The sequence below is a fragment of the Octodon degus genome, unplaced genomic scaffold, assembly GCF_000260255.1.
Source record: "Octodon degus isolate 3935 unplaced genomic scaffold, OctDeg1.0 scaffold00026, whole genome shotgun sequence".
Lineage (NCBI taxonomy): Eukaryota > Metazoa > Chordata > Mammalia > Rodentia > Octodontidae > Octodon > Octodon degus.
The window spans coordinates 15,135,996-15,154,457 of record NW_004524602.1 but is presented as its reverse complement, the minus strand read 5'-3'; positions in this window follow the sequence as shown (position 1 = coordinate 15,154,457).

Below are 18,462 nucleotides of genomic sequence, written 5' to 3'. Positions count from 1 at the left end.
CTAGGCCTGCGGGCGGCTCCTAGGTAGGGTCCCTGGGTGGGGGCAATGCCAGGAGTGGTGGGATGAGGGGAGGTGGACCAGCTTCCCCAAGGACAAGGAAGGCGGTGAGACCGAGGCAGCCACACCCTGCACTGAGCCTGCAGAGGGCAGACGCACCGCCTTCCCAGCCCAGACCCCCGATGTGGTCTCGGAGAGAAAGCTCTCGGGGCAGCGGGTGGGAACATCCGGGATCTTTTATCACAAGCTTGGGAGAAAAGGATAAAAGGCACATCTTGGTTAATAGCTTCTCCAAGGACCACCGCGCTATGCTTTCCTTCCCTCTCTCCTTCCAAGTTCCCATTGATTTGGATTCTCTCTCATGTGCCGACATGGACAGCTGGAGCTCCCCCAGTGCTCTCTCACCTGCGGAAAGGTGCGGACTTCATTTGCATTCGTTAGTTATGGGCTGGGGCAGTCCTTTACTTTCCTCATGTAATATCCAAAGGGTTGCTCATTTACTGAGATCTCGGCGGGATCTCCAGGCGTCCTGCAAAGAGGCCACTGGGACGCCGCTCCCCCGGTCCTAGCAGAACACACACCGCGTGGGGGTGCGTGGGGTGCAGCGGCGCGAGAGGCGAGGGCACCCCTCCGGCCCGACCCGGTCCTGGCTCCCCTGGGTCCCTGTCAGGCTGGAAGCAAGAGGCGATGCCCTGGGGAGCTCTGCGGCAGGAACTCTTGCCCTCGGGCTAGCGGAACGCGGCCTCCCCTGCGACACTGTAGCTCATTGGATGCGGTGCTGTGGTGGGCAGGGGCAGGGATATGTGTGTGGGTGGGTGGGGTGCAAGAGCAAACCCCTAGTCCAGCCAGCTCCTGTACCCTCAGGCTCTGCGTCCTAGAACTCAGTCTGCATGGAAATGTGGCAGGACTTACGCTGGCTTCTTCCAGGTGAATGCAAGCCGACTTCTCTGTCCTTCTCACAGTGCAGTGCCACAGCCCTGTCCCCAGCATTAACACTGTGTCAGGTATTAGAAATAACCCAGAGATGAGTTACGGTGGTAGGTGGAGGTGTGTGGGTTACAGGCAGACACGACCCCTAACATGCTGGTATCCGCAGGGCTGCCGGAGCCCATCCGCACCCCATCTAGAACTGACTGCGCTGGTTTCTACGCCGCAGAGCTCCACTCCACTAACAGTGCTCCGGCCACGTCTCTAGCTTGAGTTCTGCTAGCGGGTCCCTGCAGGAGCAAAGGAGAAAGCTGGCACAGGTGCGCAGGGGTCCCCCCAGCATGACTCCCTCTGGGCCAGGGCAGCTCCGGAGGGCGGTGACTTCTCCCATGAGAGGAGAGCAGCATCTACCCAGAGGTGCGAGGGGCCAGGCTAGCTGATGGCGGCAGGGCTGGAGACTGCGCTTGCCCGGTTCCTGGGTAACTCGCACATCCCTGACTTCACTCCGTCAACACAGCCTCAGGGCGCCTCCTGGGCCGGTCGGGCTGCCTCCTAGCTCCCAGTGCCTGCCGAGGTGCTGCGGCTGCCTGGGTGGGGGCCTGGGGACCGAGCGGCGCAGCATCACCGGACACACAGGAACACTGTGTCCAGTAGTCATTCAGTGAAGTAGTCACTAACTTCACTGAACGAAAGAATGAATGGATGAGGTGAGCGGGCGAGCCCGTGCCAGGATCTGCCACCTGCTGGATTCATGCGGAGGAGAGAGGTCACATCGCTTGTTTCAAACTTCTTGCAGAAAAGATCCACTTCTATCAGTACCTCCATATATTATTTCATTGCAACAAAAATACTTTTTATAATTATAAATGTAGTATGGTTGCTTATTAACATACAAGGTGTGGGGTGGGGAGATGGCTCCGTGGAATAAGTGCTTCCCTGGCAAGCATAAGGGCCTGAGTTCAATCCCTGGTTCCACCAAAAAACAACAACAACAACAAAAAACCAAGGTGCAGTTACTCACTTAGAAAATGTAAATTCTTTAAAACTAAGATAGGTTCTGTACATGTACCAGGCCCCCAGGATGAATGTAATAATTATGTACAACACATGTAATAATTAAAAACAACAAAAAAAGAAAATGTGAATAATGTAGATAATTTTCTAGGCCAGCACTAAAATTTGGCTGTCTCCTGAAGTAAATATCTTTCACAATTTTCTTCTAGTCTTTTTGAGATGGGAGCTTGCAATGCAGTTCAGGCTGGCCTTGAACTCACTCTGTAGCCTAGGCTGGCCTTGAGATTACAAGGATCCTTCTGCCTCTGCCTCCTGAGCGCTGGGATGACAGGTATGTGCCACCACATCCACCTTCCTTCTAGTCTTTTTTCTTCATCTAGAAATTTATCAAATTAGAATCATGCTGGATACACAGTTCATTTATTTAGTTGTTTTTTTGGTACTGGAATTTGAACTCATGACCTCACACTTACCAGCCAGGCACTGTGCCACTAAGCTCTATCCCAGCCCTGGATATGCAGATTTAGACTCTAGCCTCTCTGCATAACATTATATCCTGAATATTTTTATCATGTCACTAGATATTCTTTGAAAATGTTACACTTAATGGCTGTATAATGTTAAATTACAGTCCTTCAATTCCTAGCTAATGCAAATTCACTATCCTTAACAACTTCCTGAATCACTGCACAATCAAGATTGTTCGCAGGCTTCTATGAGTGTCTGAGTAGTGGAAACAGATGGAAAACATTTATGAAATAACAAACACTTGGGGGCAGGAGGGAGGGAGGGAAGGAGAGAGAGAGAAAGAGAGAGAGAGATGTAGGTATGGCAAAACTGTCTGATGTCGTCACCTGGGGTCATGCCAGCATCCACTGGTCACTGTGTCCTGAAATGTCAGCTTCAGGGCTGGTGTTACCTTCTGCTAGAAGAGGCCTCTGAGCAGCATGGTCCATGGAAACGCGTTCTGGGATGCTCACTGGCTGCTTACGTGGAAAATCTTCCCTAGAGACCAGTTTGGAGCAGGTCTTCGAATTTGCCCTGATGTGGTATTCTAGGAGAACCCAGTGATATTTTTCTTTTCTATGGCCACTTTAATTTAATTTTTTATTTTAAAGAAAAGAAAAACAATAAAGGCAATGGTATAAAATTTCAAAACAAAATCATAGGGTACTAACAATGCTTAGTATGTTGCATATTGTTGTCTTCAAAATACTTGCTCCTATTGCAAAATATAGGCATGAAAAATGGATCAGACAATAGAGGCACAAACCTTTCCTTTCAATGATATTTAAAGATGAAGCTCCAGACCTGTGTATTTGTCCACCCCTCTCTGGGGTACTTAGGGAGGAAGAAGGGAGACTCCTTAACTGCCTGGTGAGTCTTTCTCAGGTGTTGCCTCATTCAGTCATTTCCCAGCTCCTGAACTCACCACGCTGGCAACCTACTAGCGATCACCTGAGATTCTGTGTCTGCCCGTAATGGTCTGTTGCGGCTAATTTTGGGGTTGTCGTAAACAGTATGCCAGCTGACAAATGCTTTAGAAATAAGTTAGCAGGGCTCATATACTTCTCTACAAATTACCACTCTCAAGGAGGGCTCCTGAATTGGGAAAAGGGTAAAGTTGCAGCTAGTGCACTAGGAAACACTCAGGCCCCACAGCCTGCTCTGTACAGCTCCTATTCCCAGTTCAGCAGCAACAGTCCACCTGCCTGTGCCTTTTCTCAACATACAAGTCATCTTTTCTTCTATCACCAAAAACATGTCTGTGTTGCTACAAGAGCCAGCTGTTGAGAGCCAAGTATGTATGGTCATAGCAAGCCAAGAATAAAGACTTTAGTCGGGCCTCTTTGCCCATAATATCTACATGTAACGATGCTACATTTCCTAGCATCTCTTGCAGCTAGGTGGGAGCACGCGACTACATTGTAGCACATACGATGCAAAGGCAAGTGAGGCACACAGCTCAGCTGCAGTTCTAGAGCGAGGGTGACAGTCTCCTGTCAAGCTCTACCTTGTCAGGAGCTTTCCTGGTTTTCACATGCAAAGGCCTGTGTCTTACAAATCCCCTTGGTCTACTTGGGTCTTTGCTCAAGCAATTTGATGGAATATGGAATTGGCCGTGCAGTGAGGGACAAACCCCAAGAGTGACAGAAGGAACCTGGTGGCCGGTGTGGTATAGCACAAGTGCCCCACTGGGTCAGACTTTCATGTGAGGGGTACCTCCACTTCCATCTTGTCTATTCTAATAGCTTTTGAGGGTTCTAGAACATTTTGAAGTATACCCTGAGTAATGTATATAATGTTACCGATCAACCCCTTGGATGAAAAAAATACTGGGGGGGAGAGATGTTTCACTCCAGTTTAAATACAATAGGGGATGGCTGTGTCATTTCTCTACTACTTTTTTTTTCTTTGAGAAATAAATTGTTGCATCCTAGTCCAGTTCTCTCCCTGGTATGCATCCCCCTCCTTGTCCTGCCCAACTCTGCTCCCTGTTACAGCATCTTCAGAGCCACCCCAGCCTCATCTTCCTGCTGCCCCTGACCGCAGCCCACTGGTTCTGAGGTCCTTTCTGCGCCTTGCTCATCCACCCGTCTTCAGCTCACCAACCTGTCAAGCCCCATCCACTGTACCATGTTTTGGCTCCCATGATTTGTCCTTTCTGTACTTTGGTGACATTGTGTAGACTGGATGCTTAATCACAGAACCTTTGCACTGTCTTTATCACGGGGTTAAATCTTGTGTCTCTGGGAAGACTGGGGCAGCCAGGAAAGCAGAGTGCTACAAAGGGCACAGGCTAGGGCTGGGTGATCTAGATTTAAGTCTGGGTTCCCATATTTGCCGTAAGGTGGCCTGGAGGACCAGGTTCCTTTTTTTTTCTTATCTTTTTCATTTATGTATTTGGTGCAGGGTCTCACTATGCAGCTTGGACTCAGTAGTGATCCTGTTTTCAGTCTTCCCAGTGCTGGGATTATAGGCATGCACCACCACACCCTGACTCTGTCCTAGTCTCAGCATACCCTGGGACAGGGTCGGTGTGGCATTCAGGACAGGGGATCAAACCCTGGGTCCTTCGTATACAGGCAGGGGCTGTAACACCCCCCTGTGCTATGGGTGGAATTAGAATCCATGAGTGTGCCTGCTGGCCATCACGTAGGCTCTCTGGCCCAAGAATCTGTCCTTTCTTGAATCCTCCACCACGAAGGCTCGCTACAGTGCCGGGAAGATGGTGCATGGCAGCTCCACAAATCTTTGGAGAGTGAATAAATGCAAAAAAACAACAGTTCCTCAAACAGTGTGACACCCCAGAGAACAAGGCCGTGACATGGCAGCTCCTTCAGTGCAAAGCAGGTGCCAAGTAACGAACAAATGTCAAACGAGGTCTCAGACCCCAGTCTTCATTTGTTGGCGGATGCCAAGCTCCGTTCCTAATTAATCTACAGCCGTCAAATCTGTCCATGGTGCTAGAAATCCAGAATGAGTGCCTCGAAACAGTGCTTTCTGCTCACTCCTCCCCCTTAACTCTGGGTGCTCCACACGAACCTGAACTCAGACCACAGCATCTCCAGGCAGATTTCACATCAGGGAGAAGCAGCCAGGGAGCCGCTATTTCCAGGCACTCTGCAGCTTAGCAGATTACCAAGGTGACGACATTCAGCGCAAGACGGCCTCGGCATGGCATGACAGCTGTGGGCAAGTTGGGGAGGCCCCTTCAGCCACCACCAGCCGAAGGGTTCAAAAGCACCTGGGAGCCCTGGGGGTAGACACAGGTGCAGACCCCCCTGCAGTGGCCCAAAGTGCACCACGGGTGGAGACCTGTGCTCGGAAGAGGAGGGGAAGGTACGCTGTGGTCCTCAGACGTCAGACACAGGGAGGTCTCTGAGCCACACCTAGTACTCCCGGTCCCCCTTTCTGCTCCCTCCTTGTCCCCTCTCTCCCTGAAATAGTGGGCTTCCCCTCAGGACCCTCATCTATGCCTGAGCCCTTTGAGCCAAAAGGGCTCTGGCCCTCAGAAGAGGAGCCAACATACACCGCATCTGGAGCTGTTGAGGCAGGCACTTTTACAGCAAGTGTGGGGTTATAGAGGCACAGGAGTCTTAGGTGCAGGAACAGCCCGCTCTGGTGGGGCCCAGAGGGCCACATGCCGGGGGGTGGTGCTGGAGGTCCTGGCCCCGTAGCCACTGTTATCATGGGGTCTGCGCCGGCAGGGCCGCAGCGCTATGCAGCAGCTGCTCCCATCAAACGGAGGGGCCCTGCAGGAGGCTGGGCCTGCTTGGAAGCTCCTGGGCTGTAAAATAATAAGAACTTTAATAAAAATGGAAAGTGCAGCCCTGGGCTGAGCTCCCTCTCTCCCGGGGTCGCTATGTTCTGACGCCCAATCATCTAATCTTTCTGACACGAGGAAAGCGGAGAGGGTAGGTGGGAGCAGTGTGGGCCTTGGAGGCTCTCAAAGTCAGAACCTGGGGAGAGATCCACAGTACCCAGGCCGCCTGCCAGCGCCAGGGGACAAAGCCGCACACAGCCCTGGTCACTCCACGCATCAGTCTCCCTTCTCCTTTAGCTGTCACAACAGCCGTGATGTCAGTTTACTACTGTCTCTAATTGCGGCGAGCAGCATAAGGACGGCTGGAGCAGGGCATCACACTAGGTCTTTCCAAACTCAAGTCGTCTACGAATCCCTGCAAAGTTTGACTCCCCTACGATCCTCCTCTGTAACCTGCTAGGAGGCTGACCTGTGTCACTGGTTCAACCCAAAGGTAGGAAATACTTCGAATCCTTTCATTTTTAACCTCCAAAAGTTGGCCTTCCGGTGAAAACTTCATGCCAACTTCAAAGCAAAGAGCTTCCTGGACATTCACCTTTCTTCCTGCGAGACTCAAGTCCTGCCCTGCTGAAGGTTTGGATTAACACAGAGTATTGTTGGTCACTTGTGCCTTTGCACCAGGCCCTTCTAGTATGGCCAGAAGCAAGTACAGTTTTAATGGCTAGGTTTTCTGGTCGCAGCGATTGACAGACAAAATTGGTTTGCGTTTCCCTGCGGCTGAAAATGCGATTTCTGTGGTCTGACACCTGTGTAGCTGAGGATGCTGGTGCACACGCGGACTGTGGAGAAGGGGTGCCCGCCTGTGGAAGGGCAGGATGAATCCTGTACTCCCTTAAAGACGAGTGCTGGCCTGCGTTGCTCACGTATGGACTGTGGTGGGAAACTTAGAGCAACCTCACTCTCGACGCTGAGGTTGTGAACACTCATGATGACAGAGTAAGTTTGGAAGTGACACTTGGCTTCACCTTTGAACCCTGGCTACGCTTTCTCCTCCTGCTGCCCCTAAAGTGAGGACTCCGCAGGCTGCGTGCTTTGCGGGCAGGGCACCCCACACTCCACACTGCGCTGGCACGGAGCACATACCCAGCACCCATCCAGAGCAAGGTCCCCGTCCCCCTGAGTCATACTCCTCCCTGGACCCCCGAGCCCCGTGTATGCTCAAGGGGAGCTCCCGGCGGGCCACCTTCAGACTCCAGCTCTCTTTCCAGTCTCCTGCCCCTGACCGCTCCATCTCCCTGCAGACGCCCCACCCCTACCCACCTGGAAAGCTGACACCCTTTCTTCAAGCTGCCCCTCTGGAACCCGCCAGCGCACCAGACCCCGAGTGTCCCCCGGTGGGCACCTGCAGGCTGGCTTCTCAGCCCGGCTGCCCTGGTTCAGACCCTGTTCAGCGTGAACAGCGACCAGGTCGTTCTTCTTAGTTTTTGGATTTTATTAGTAATTCCTGCCATTTACAGTCTTCCTGGGGGGTGGTCACACGTTCATATCACAGCTTGTCGTTCGCCCCCTTCCTTCCGTCTCCGTCCTCCTCCTGGGGCTCCCGATCCCCTTGCTCCTGCTTGAGCTGCTCATTTTAGCACAAGTTAGGGCTTAGAACGACGGCCCCTTTGGCACCAGCCTCTCCGTGGCCTTGCCCTACTAAAAACTCACAATCATACACAGAGTCCCCCCTGCACTGCCAGGGCCTCTCCAATTTCATCCCCCAGGCCCTGCGGAAGGAGACGGGCAGAAGAAGGGGCGCAGCGGAAGAGGGGCCGCGCCGGGCTGGGGATCACCATTCCAGCTTTCTGCCCCCTCCCACCCCTGAAATGGTTTCTTCTTGTTCTCTCTCGGTCTGTTTCCCACTCGTCCATGCCCCCGACAGGAGAAGAAACCAGCTGTGCGATCGAGGTGACCCCAGAGGTGGCACGAAACCTGGCAGAGCCCCGCGCTGCGCAGGCGGGGAGCTGCTAATTGCGGCGCGGTGAGGACGGAGCAGGTACCCGAGTCACCGGGCAGGATGTGCCGCCAGCCCTGCCCTGCCTCGCGCATGTCAACACAGGCTCCAGCAGGTACTTCGAGTCAGATGTGGGAAAAACAAAGCTAGTAAAGCGCCGCGTCCCTCCCAGGGGAGACGCCCTTGCACCCAGGGCGCACGGCACACGGGCCTGCAGCCTGCCCTTGGCATCTGGTGGGCCGCGCGCGAGTGCGCCCTTCTCCAAGGACGCAAGAGGGGCGGAGGCAGCCTTCACTGTCTCCAAGTGAATCCTACAGCCTCCCCGCCCCCAGTAGCCTCACACTTGTCTGCTTCGCCCACGATGCCCCAAACGGGGACATGTGGAACCCTGCAGCATGCCGAGCTGCTCACCGGAGTAGAAGACTACGGCTTCTGCGCACACAGCCTGACGGCCAGGAGCTGCTGCTCCAGGAGGGGCCTGGTGAACAGACCTGTTAAGCCCTCCCTGTGTCCTCCCGGGGCAGATTCGGGTCTACTGTCCGAGCCTCCCGTCCTGACCAGGCGCTGGTACACGGCTCCTCCCGCACCAGACCGCGCAGACGGCATAGACAACGGGCCCTGTGCACTGCCGCCAACTCCCATCTGACCCAGACCCGCTGGTGTGGACCGGGACCCTGCGCTGAGAGTTCTGGTCTCTCTCCTCCCTTCTATCTCTGCGCGCAGTGTGGCCAGACCAGACCCGGGCTTGGTCAGGGTTTTATTCTAGCTGCGACTGCACAAGAACAACGTCTGGAATGCGATGGGGAGAGCTACCCAGCTGTTTCTGAACATACAGATATTGGGGCTGGCTCCTGCTCCATCGGTCTGGGGGCGCTGACCGAGAGCCCAAGGGAGACGGGTGCCAGGGTGAGAGGCCCTGAGTCGGGGGCTGCCCCTCGTCCCAAGCAGGGTGGCGGCAGACCCGAGGCTTAGCCCTTGCGAAATCTCTTTAAAGAAGTGCAGGAGTGCTGCAGTATACTCGCAAGCACCCGCCTCCTTCTCTGCAGGTCCTCGTGGCCGACGAGAGGTCCCTCTGCGTCCAGCTCACAGGGAACCCGAGCGAGCCACCGTCAGCTGGAAAAGCCCGGGTCGCTGGCGCTCACAGTCCTCCAGCCTTCTCTTCCTAGCAAGGGAGGGTTTTCCCCAGTCACTCTCCGGAGCCCTCACTCAAAGCCCTTTTAAAAGCTTCCGCATCAGGCAGCTCGGGGCCGCAGCTCCTCTCCTTAATGAACGCGTGGGCCAAGCCTGAAGAGCGCCTACCCGACCGAGGCCACGGCCACAGTGGCACGGATGTGGCGACCCCTTAGTGCCGCTCTGAAAAACATCTCTGTGCATCTTTTATTTAATTTATCGACTCCGAAAAGACAGTGGCCCCTCGCTATGTCACGCTTCAACTTTCGCGGACTCACTTTTTTTTTTTTTTTTTGCGGGTTTTCAAAAAATATCAATCTAAAGTATTGATCGAGAATTTTTCACAATATCGCGTGATTTCTCAGCACCACAAAGTACGTGTGTGTTGTTAAAATTGCGCAGGTTTACAAGTTTAGAAAATGGCTAAGAACATTAGAAGGGTTTTAAAAGTGTGGGAAAGGGTTATAAAGAGGTGGGAAGGGTTTATAAAGCCTTAAATGATATATAAATAGTAAAATAAATATAACGTTGCTACTTCCCTGATTTTCACTTATCATGGGGCGTCTGGAATGGAACCTCCAGGATAAATGAGGGACGCTGTAGATACAACTGGAGGCTAAGTGTCCTTTGTTTGAAATGATTGGAACTGGATTATTTTGAAATTTTGTTGGACTCTTTGCCTGCCTAGCTATCTATGTATCTATGTATCTATGTGTGTGTGTGTCTGTCTGTCTATCTATCTATCTATCTATCTATCTATCTATCTATCTTAGGACCCTGGTCTAAACAGGAAATTCATTTATGTTCCATACACTGCTTATCTACATAACTTGAAGATCATTTTTATATAAAAGTGTAAGTAACTGTTCAGAACGCACAGTCTCCTAGTACGGGATGCTCTACTGCAGCCTTAAATCGGTGTGTAAGAAGTTGCAGATCTTGGGGCACTGGGGATTTGGGATTAGGGGTTAGTGGTGGCTTAGGGGTGCTCAATCTATGTTATATGCTAGGAAGCTCGAGAGACTCAGTGACTCTCCTGAAAGGAACACAGCTTATGCACAGGGGAGCCCAGACTTGAATTTGCCCTGCTTCAGGGGACCCACACTCTCTCCTCTTTGCATAACCACTGCCACCCAGCCACACAAGACATGGGGCAGAGGAGACCCTCTTCTGCGCACTGAGGCTGTCCCGAGCCACAGCAGCACTCGTGTTCCTGGAGGCTGTGGCTCTCTAGGGGACCAGGGGTCTGACTGCTGTCGCTGTGAGACACGGAACCCAGAGGTATGGGAGGGAGAAAACAGCCCCTGTGGGGGCAGCTGTGAATACCTCTGTGTCCCAAGCAGTGTCTAACGCCGTGGCTGGCCCGGCTCTGGAGTCATGGCACTTGCTGCTGTCCTCATTCAGTGGTGATATTTTAATACGTAAATGGTCAAGGTGGGAGCCCAGACGAAAAGAGGAGGAGCTGGATTCAGACTGTGCTGCTTTTTGCAGAGGCTCTGGGGTGGCAGAAGTCCTTCCAGCTGCAGGAACCTTGCTGGGGAGGGGCTGTGAAGCTGCTAAGGTGCGCTGGTGCTGGGTTCCTCTCAGTGGAGGGGGCCGGGGCAGCAGCAGCAGCTAGGACTGCATCTGGGGTGATCCCCACTCGCTGTCTGAACATGGAGTCCCGACTGCCCCTGACCAGAGCCCTGGGCCTTGGCGGCTGCAGCATGCCCTCTGTCCCTCTGTCCTGTCCTCAGCAGCCTCTGATGTGCAGAGCTTCCGGGCAGGGCCTGAGTACTCATATGGGGTCAGCAGGGGGCGCTGTCCCAGGCCCCAGGCAAGAAGAGGGTCCGGGTCTGCCTGGATGCCATGCCAGGGGCCCCGCACCCGACCAAGAAGTCCCTAAGCCCCAGGTCTGCAAACCCATCGCTACTGTCACCTGTGGTGGTGTGGACCTGGATGAGTTGGTTCAGACTCTGAACCTCAGGGGTCCCCCGAGGAGGAGGACCAAGAATGGGGTGTGGGTCAGCTGCCTCCCCTCCAGGACAGGCCCTGCTCCGGCCAGGTGAGTCTGAGGTGGGAGAACACAAGTTCTTCCCCCTCAGTGTCCCAGGAACAGGGGTTCAGAGATCTAGAGAGGCCACAGACATTGCCCCCTCGATCCCCTCCACAGCCACCTTGCCCAGCTCTCTGGGGGCCACCATGGTACCTGAGCTGATGCTTTTCAGAAGCTGTTGACCCTGCAAAGGAGTCGCCGAGTTGGACGTGGAGCTCATGTCCTGTGCTCTGTCACCCCACGGGGAGGGCAGCCACGAGGCCACCGCCCCCTTGACAGCCCAGCCTCACAGCAGCCAAAGAAGCTGCGGGTCAGAGGGGAATGTCTCTGCACCCTCACCCAGGGCTGGGTGGGCATCCTGTGAGGCAATGTTCCTTGGTGACCTCCCAGGCAGCCTCTTCCCCACATATATTCCTCCTGCCTCAGCCCCTCAGGAAGCCCCCTGACTAGGCTGAGTTCTCCAAGTGTCCAAGTGCAAGATTTACTTGGCCCTGCAGCTGGGCTCTGATTCCCTTCTCGTCCTATTCTGCCACAAGAAGCCAGAGAAAGGAGCATCCTCATGGGGCTACCAGGTGACCTTTCTTCTCCCTCATGCCCAAGAGAGGAAACACTTCTGGGTTAGTCTCCTCCACTGGGATTTCTTCAGACTATGGAGCAAAGGCAGATGGATGCATGTGAGGCCCCTTAGAGTCCAGGGACCCCTCCTTAGATAGATATGGAAACTGGAGCATGGTGAGAGAGACCTTTGCAAAGTCCTTCAGTACAAGTGGCAGGGTCTGGATGAGATCACAGACTCTCCCCCTCTTCCCACCCACAAACCTGCAGCTACACAAACCCTGCCCCTACCACAGGCACGGTCAAGTACTCACTGGCTTCTCAAGGGCCTCATGAGATACAAAAGTGACTCTTCCCATATATTTTTTCGATGGCCAGCAAGGGCCAAGGACATTTGTGAGACTCACAGCCTGGCCAGCCAAGGCTGGTACCAGCAGGGCTCAATGACAGTCACGTGTGAAAGCGAACCAAGGCTGAGTTGGAGCCAGGGTCGGATGGGCAGCTGATACCCTGCCTGCTGGAGAAGCGACACTTTTTGTGTTGCCATAGGCCCTGGTGGACAGTGTCCTCGTGGTTTCCTGGGTCCCTGGTGCCATGGTGGGCTTACTTCTTGAAGCATGCTCCAAGTGCTAACGTCTCAGGATAAAGCAGATTCCTTCCCTGGAGGCTCAGCCTGAGAGAACTGTTCTGCCAAACAAGACCACTGAGTCACAGGGTCACATCATCATGCTCCATTTGCCATCGCCTCCATTAGGAACACCTCCTCCCTCTTGAACTAGCGAACTTGCGGTTGTCTTTGAAGAAGCGCCTGTTCCTCTTCATTCCACCGCCCTTGCCTAGGCCTGCTCGCCTGGCTGCCTGCAGATCTCTGTGCAAGGCACCTGCTCGGGCTTCACGGAGTTGAATTCTAGTGCTCTGTTAACATGCTTTCTCTCCGCAGCTGCATTGAGAATTTCTCAAGGACAGGGGCTCAGACATAATCATCTCTGTACCCTGAGTACTAGCTCGATTCTTGGAACACAGAGGGAACAAAAGCATCACCAGCTCAAGCAAAAGAGAAAGGCGTGCTTTGAAAGAAAACTTTGTTGCAAATTCCCAACTGAAAAAGCCAGTGAAAGTTGTTTTTTTTTTTTTTCCATCCTTGCCTACAGTGAAGGTCTTGACCAGCTGGTTTCCTTCACAGATAAATGATAAAGCATCGCTTGACCAACTGCTGCTGCAGGAACACCTGTCCGGGTGTCGAAAGCATTCTCGGGGTGTGCAGCATGCACGGAAGCTGGAAGGAGCTGGCGCTTCATGGGAAGGTGCAGAGGCGCAGATAAGATCATCAGGCTGCAGAAGGCGGCGAGCCACGTGACACTGCGGGTAACCCCAGGCGCAGAGGCCGCCCTCTGCGAGGCCTGGCTGAGATCTCACCACATCATCTTTTCATGAGACAGACATGAAAAAGCACAACTCAAATAATTACAAAGAGGGTGGTTTGATGCCGTCTTGCCTTGATGGTATCAAAGCTATCAGCTCCTGGACGGCAGTCGGGGAAGCAATTCTGAGATAAGGAGATGAGCTATCTACTCAGGAGTATGTGCAGGAAGCCAGGGTAACCGGGTAGTACACACTGAAACGGTTTGCGGCTGATGAGCTATCAAGCCCAAGTGGCCCTGGGTGACATCAGTTGTGTAAGTGAAGGAAGCCAAACCAAGTGAAGCTGTGTGTGTGTGTGTGTGTGTGTGTGTGTGTGTGTGTGTGTGTGATGTTTTTACTAAAAATTATGGCTAAAGTGAAATTCACAGCTTTCAAGCTGTGACTGATACTGGAATAAACTGAAAGGGTGAGACTAGTTGGCATTGGAGCAGCTCGAGTCCCTTTCGGGGGCCCTGGCTGCTGGGTGACGGTGAACTGGCTGGATGACCACTGATGAGCCCACACTGAGATATCAGGGCTAAGCGATCGCGTCCCGGGAAGAAAGACTGAACATCGTCACCATGCTTGGTTTCCTCCACCCATCTCTATTCTATTTATCTTCCCGAGAGGTCTTCAGATATTCTTTAAGGTCCTCACAGGTACAGATGGGACTCTCAGGATGGGTCTGGGGTGGGAGTAGATCCCAAATTTACAGGCTGAAAGGCACACAGCTAAACCTCCGCTCTGGCACTAGTCACTGTTCTTTGATGTTTGTTAAGGTCTTTAACTTAAGCCTCAGCATTCACGTCTATGAATTGGGATTACTATTGCTCGGTTAGGTTTACTTGAGAAAAATCAGTAAATTCATGGAACATACTTAGTACAGTCAGTACAAAGTTATGTGCCACCACCAGCATTATAGATCCTCTCAATTTTTCCCCCATTGTCTCACAGTTTATTGAATAACAGGTGACAGATCAAAGTGGACAGGCTATCAAACTTGTATTGGTGGGTCATCCACTTTAACTGCTTGAGAGTCTTACACAGTGAGATTTTCAAGTTTCATAGACAGCAAGATTGTGTGTGCGTGCGTACGTGTGTGTGCGTGTGAGTGGTAGAAGAACCCCCAGGAAGATCTTGCGTGTTCTGATCATCTCTCAGTTTCTTGAATAGAATCCTGAGGCCCAGAGAGCTAAACTCTCTTGACCCGACCAAATGTATCTTGGTCATTAATAGCTATTGCTCCTGCTATAGCTAAACCAGGGACAGAAGTACTTACAAGTGGCCAAGTTTCTGGCAGAACTAAGGGCTAGATGTTCCCAGGACAGAGCTGGACCAAGGGTACCACATTGATGCAGCAGACTGTCATTTGTCAGTCCACCCACACATCCATCCCCCCCATCTCCCTACCCACCCATCCATCCACCCACCTGCCCACCCATCCACCCATCCATCCACCCACCTGCCCACCCATCCACCCATCCATCCACCCACCCGCCCACCCACCCATCCATCCATCCCAGACCTTAAGCCCCTGGAAAGTAGGGTGCTGGTGCTTCCTAAGTGTCGCAAAAAAAGTATAGCATTTCACAGATGCTGGATAAAAATGTGCTCCTCAGCTGATTCAGAAGACCACTGGTGATTTTCAAAGCAACAGGTTTCTGTACCACAGCTGCTTGTCCCCTGACACTCCAATGTCCCTGTAAGTTTGGACCACTGATGCAGGAAGGACAGGTGCCAATGTGTAAGAAAAGACAAACATTCCACTCCTTTTGGGAATCTGGGTTTTGACTGCTCCAGAACACAGGAACATCAATCTGAGCCACAGGGAACTCGGTGCCCCAAAACCCCAAGGCACTTGCTGCATACAGCTTTGTCCTTGTTCCTTAGAGCCCGCCCCCCTCTGTAGTCAAGATGCCTTCTGACGGGCTCCTGGCCCACACAGCTGTGATGTCAGGGCTGAAACGCCAGCCTACTGATTTTGCTACCATAAGGAAACTCGGTGCCAGCTCCACAGCGAAGTATGCTGCACAGGCCGCCAGTTCTAAATGAGAATTTGTAATAAACACTGTTACTTTTATTGCCTTGTGTAGACTCAAATATGCTTCTCATAAGCCAGCCTTTATGTGAACCCCGATGGCCTAAATGTTTAATTCAAATCTTTGCTTTCTGCTTCATAAGCCCTTTTAATACTACCATATAATCTAAATAGATGTGCACGACATCTTTTTGGTGCTAAGCTTCGGGAACTAGACTCTGTAGTTAACATCAAGGTCATAAGCAGGGCTCAAGAAAGCACGGGATGATGTGGACGCGCCCGGGGTCTACGTCTTCCCTTAGCACCGGCCACGCTCTCGCCCTCTCCCGGCATGTTCCTTGGTCTTGACCTGGGCCCTTACTTTGTGTGGTGCTGTTATAATGAGGCCAATGGATGGCTCTGTCTCTAGAGTTGGGGAAAGTCTGCCTTTGGTGAACACTCTCGTAGGAGGAAGCGTGAGGGGTGAACATGGAGATGGATTAAAGACCAATCGAATGGATAGACAGAGACAACGTCTTGAGGTTTCTAGCCAGGCAAGGTCCCATCTGGGTCTGGAAGATGGAACTGAGCTCCCTGAGTGCCACCTGAAGACACAGTCTTTTCTAGTCCACAGCCTGTGACCCGACCTGAGGGTGGCCCATGGTCTCCGGGGTCCCTCACCGCTGAGTACTTCTTCAAATACTTTCTTCAGAGACCTGGCACAAGACTACAGGGACGGTGTCTAGACAAGCATAGTCCAAAATGGTGGCCACCAACCAGAGGTGGCCACAGAGCACTAAGCACGTGGTCAGCCAAACCAAGCTGGGCCTCAGGAGTCGCACCCACGAAGGTTGTAGGCCACAGCACCAGGCAAAAGGAATGTAAGACATCTTATTGAAAAGTTCTTTTAAAATTAAATATATGCTGAAATGAGAACATGGTAGTATTTTGGGTTAAGTAAAATATTTCATTAAGATTAATTTCACCTGTTCATTTTTATTTCTAAGACTTTGACTTCTAGAACTGCAAGGACAAATGCGGCTCCTGCTCTGTTTCTATTAGGCAGTACTGTGCTACACAATGACAAGCGAAATTGTTTCCATTGAGTTTGGATTAAGCTAAAGCACACACAGCCCTGCAACCTGCCGTCCTCCACCACACTCAGCAAATCTGTGCGCCTTCTCCGCCCATCACAAGAGGTGCCTGAGGCATCCACCTCTCCTCCGCCAATCTCCCCTGGGATCTCTGGTCCTATGCCAGGCCCAGGCATTCTCTGAGAGGCCTTCTGCTCCCAACTGTTGTGGGTGGCATAATGGACCCCAAGTTGCCTGTGTAGCGATCCCAGCAGCCATGTGTCACCTTACGCGGCAGAAGACACTTTCTAGGCAAGAGGGAGGGTCCACAGATGGGGATGGTGAGGTTATGCTAGGCTAGCTGAGTGGCTCTGAGACACTCCAGTGCACTCACGGGGGAAAAAGTAAAGAATCAGAGCCACAGAAAGAGAGGTAAGGACAGAAGCAGAGGTCAGGTGATGGGTGGCCATGAGCCAAAGAAAGCAGGCGCCCTCCGGAAGCTGGGAAAGCGAGGAACATGGGCTCTGCTCTCGGTCTCCAGAAAGAATACAGCCTGCAACCCCTGCTAGCCTTCCAGCCTCCAGAAATAGGGGGCCACACATCTGGTGCGCTTCTGGGTAAAAACTGGAGTCATTTGTTAGAGCAGAGTAAGATGCTTTGTACCTCCAGATCTGAAACTGGTGGCGTCTTGTCCCCTGGTCCTCCATTCCAACCTTCAAGGTTATTCTCTGGGTATCTTTTACTGCTATCAGATAATACCCAATTAATTTACTTATTTGTTTTTATTTCACGCATCACTTTATTCATTTTCAGTACATCAATTTATTTTGATTTTTGTGTTATAGTGCATATTGTTGTCTTCAAATTAACTGTTCAGATTATCAAGTATAAGCGTGCAAAATTGGTCAAAACAGTAAAAAGAAAAACAAAAGGTCAGCATCACCACCTGGTCTTTTCCACAGACCAGCAGAAATCAGCAGGGCGATTATCCCAGCTATCCTGTGCATGTACATGTATATTTTTCCTTCCTTCCTTCTTTCCTCATTTCCCTTAATAGATAATTTTTAAATCTATTTTCGACAAGAGTGAGAGCTTCCCAAGGGCACAGACCTCAACTGTTATGTGCACGTCTAAGTATCCTGCTTGCGGATTTCCACTGACATCGAGGGAGGGCTTGTTTGGAGGCTGAATGGCTGGGTGGAAGAACTGGCTTCGCCCGCCTGCGTATCATCGGAGAACTTTTGGAGACCGATACCAGGAGGAGTAATGCACAAGCAGTAGCAGAATGCTGTTGCACAGGTTAAAGAGCTTGACGGCACGCTCAGGGCCATGTACGGAGCCGTGCGTGAGTGTGGGGCAACACAGTGGCCAGAACACACGCTAAGTTATGGAGGCCAAGTGAGTGATGGCGGCTTCAGGACGGGCAGTGCTGGCTGGGAAACCGGCTCTCGGAGCAGCAGCAAAGGCCTGATTTAAATTCCTGCCATGGGAGTCCTCCTATTGGTTTTTTTTTCTTTAAATTACAAATTAAGAGTTTATTTTAAAAGTTTTCATTTTTAGAAATAAATTGTTTAAAGAACAAAGTGGCAAAACCAGTTATTCTGTTATCCTAACTGCTTAGATGCATTCTATAAACTCCAAATAAGTCAAATAATAAAAATATATATTTTCACATCTTATAGAACAAAAAGAAAACCACATTAACCATTAGATACTTTTGGATCTTCTTTACTCCTCCCAACTTAAATTCACATATATAACCTGATTTCCATTTACACTCTGAGTCTCAAATCTTCAATGGCCAAGTAATTATAGCTATATGCAAAGAACATATTTCATATTTACTTGCCATAGGAAGACTGGAGATTGATAATTACTGTGATGCTTAAGAAAATGCTGTTGTAAAAATGTTAACTACGTTCTTTTAAAGGATATATAGGAGTGTGCGGAGAGTTTCCTGCTACCCTGCGCCGGCGGGACCAGTCCCAGCCCAGGTGCAGCGTGGGCCGG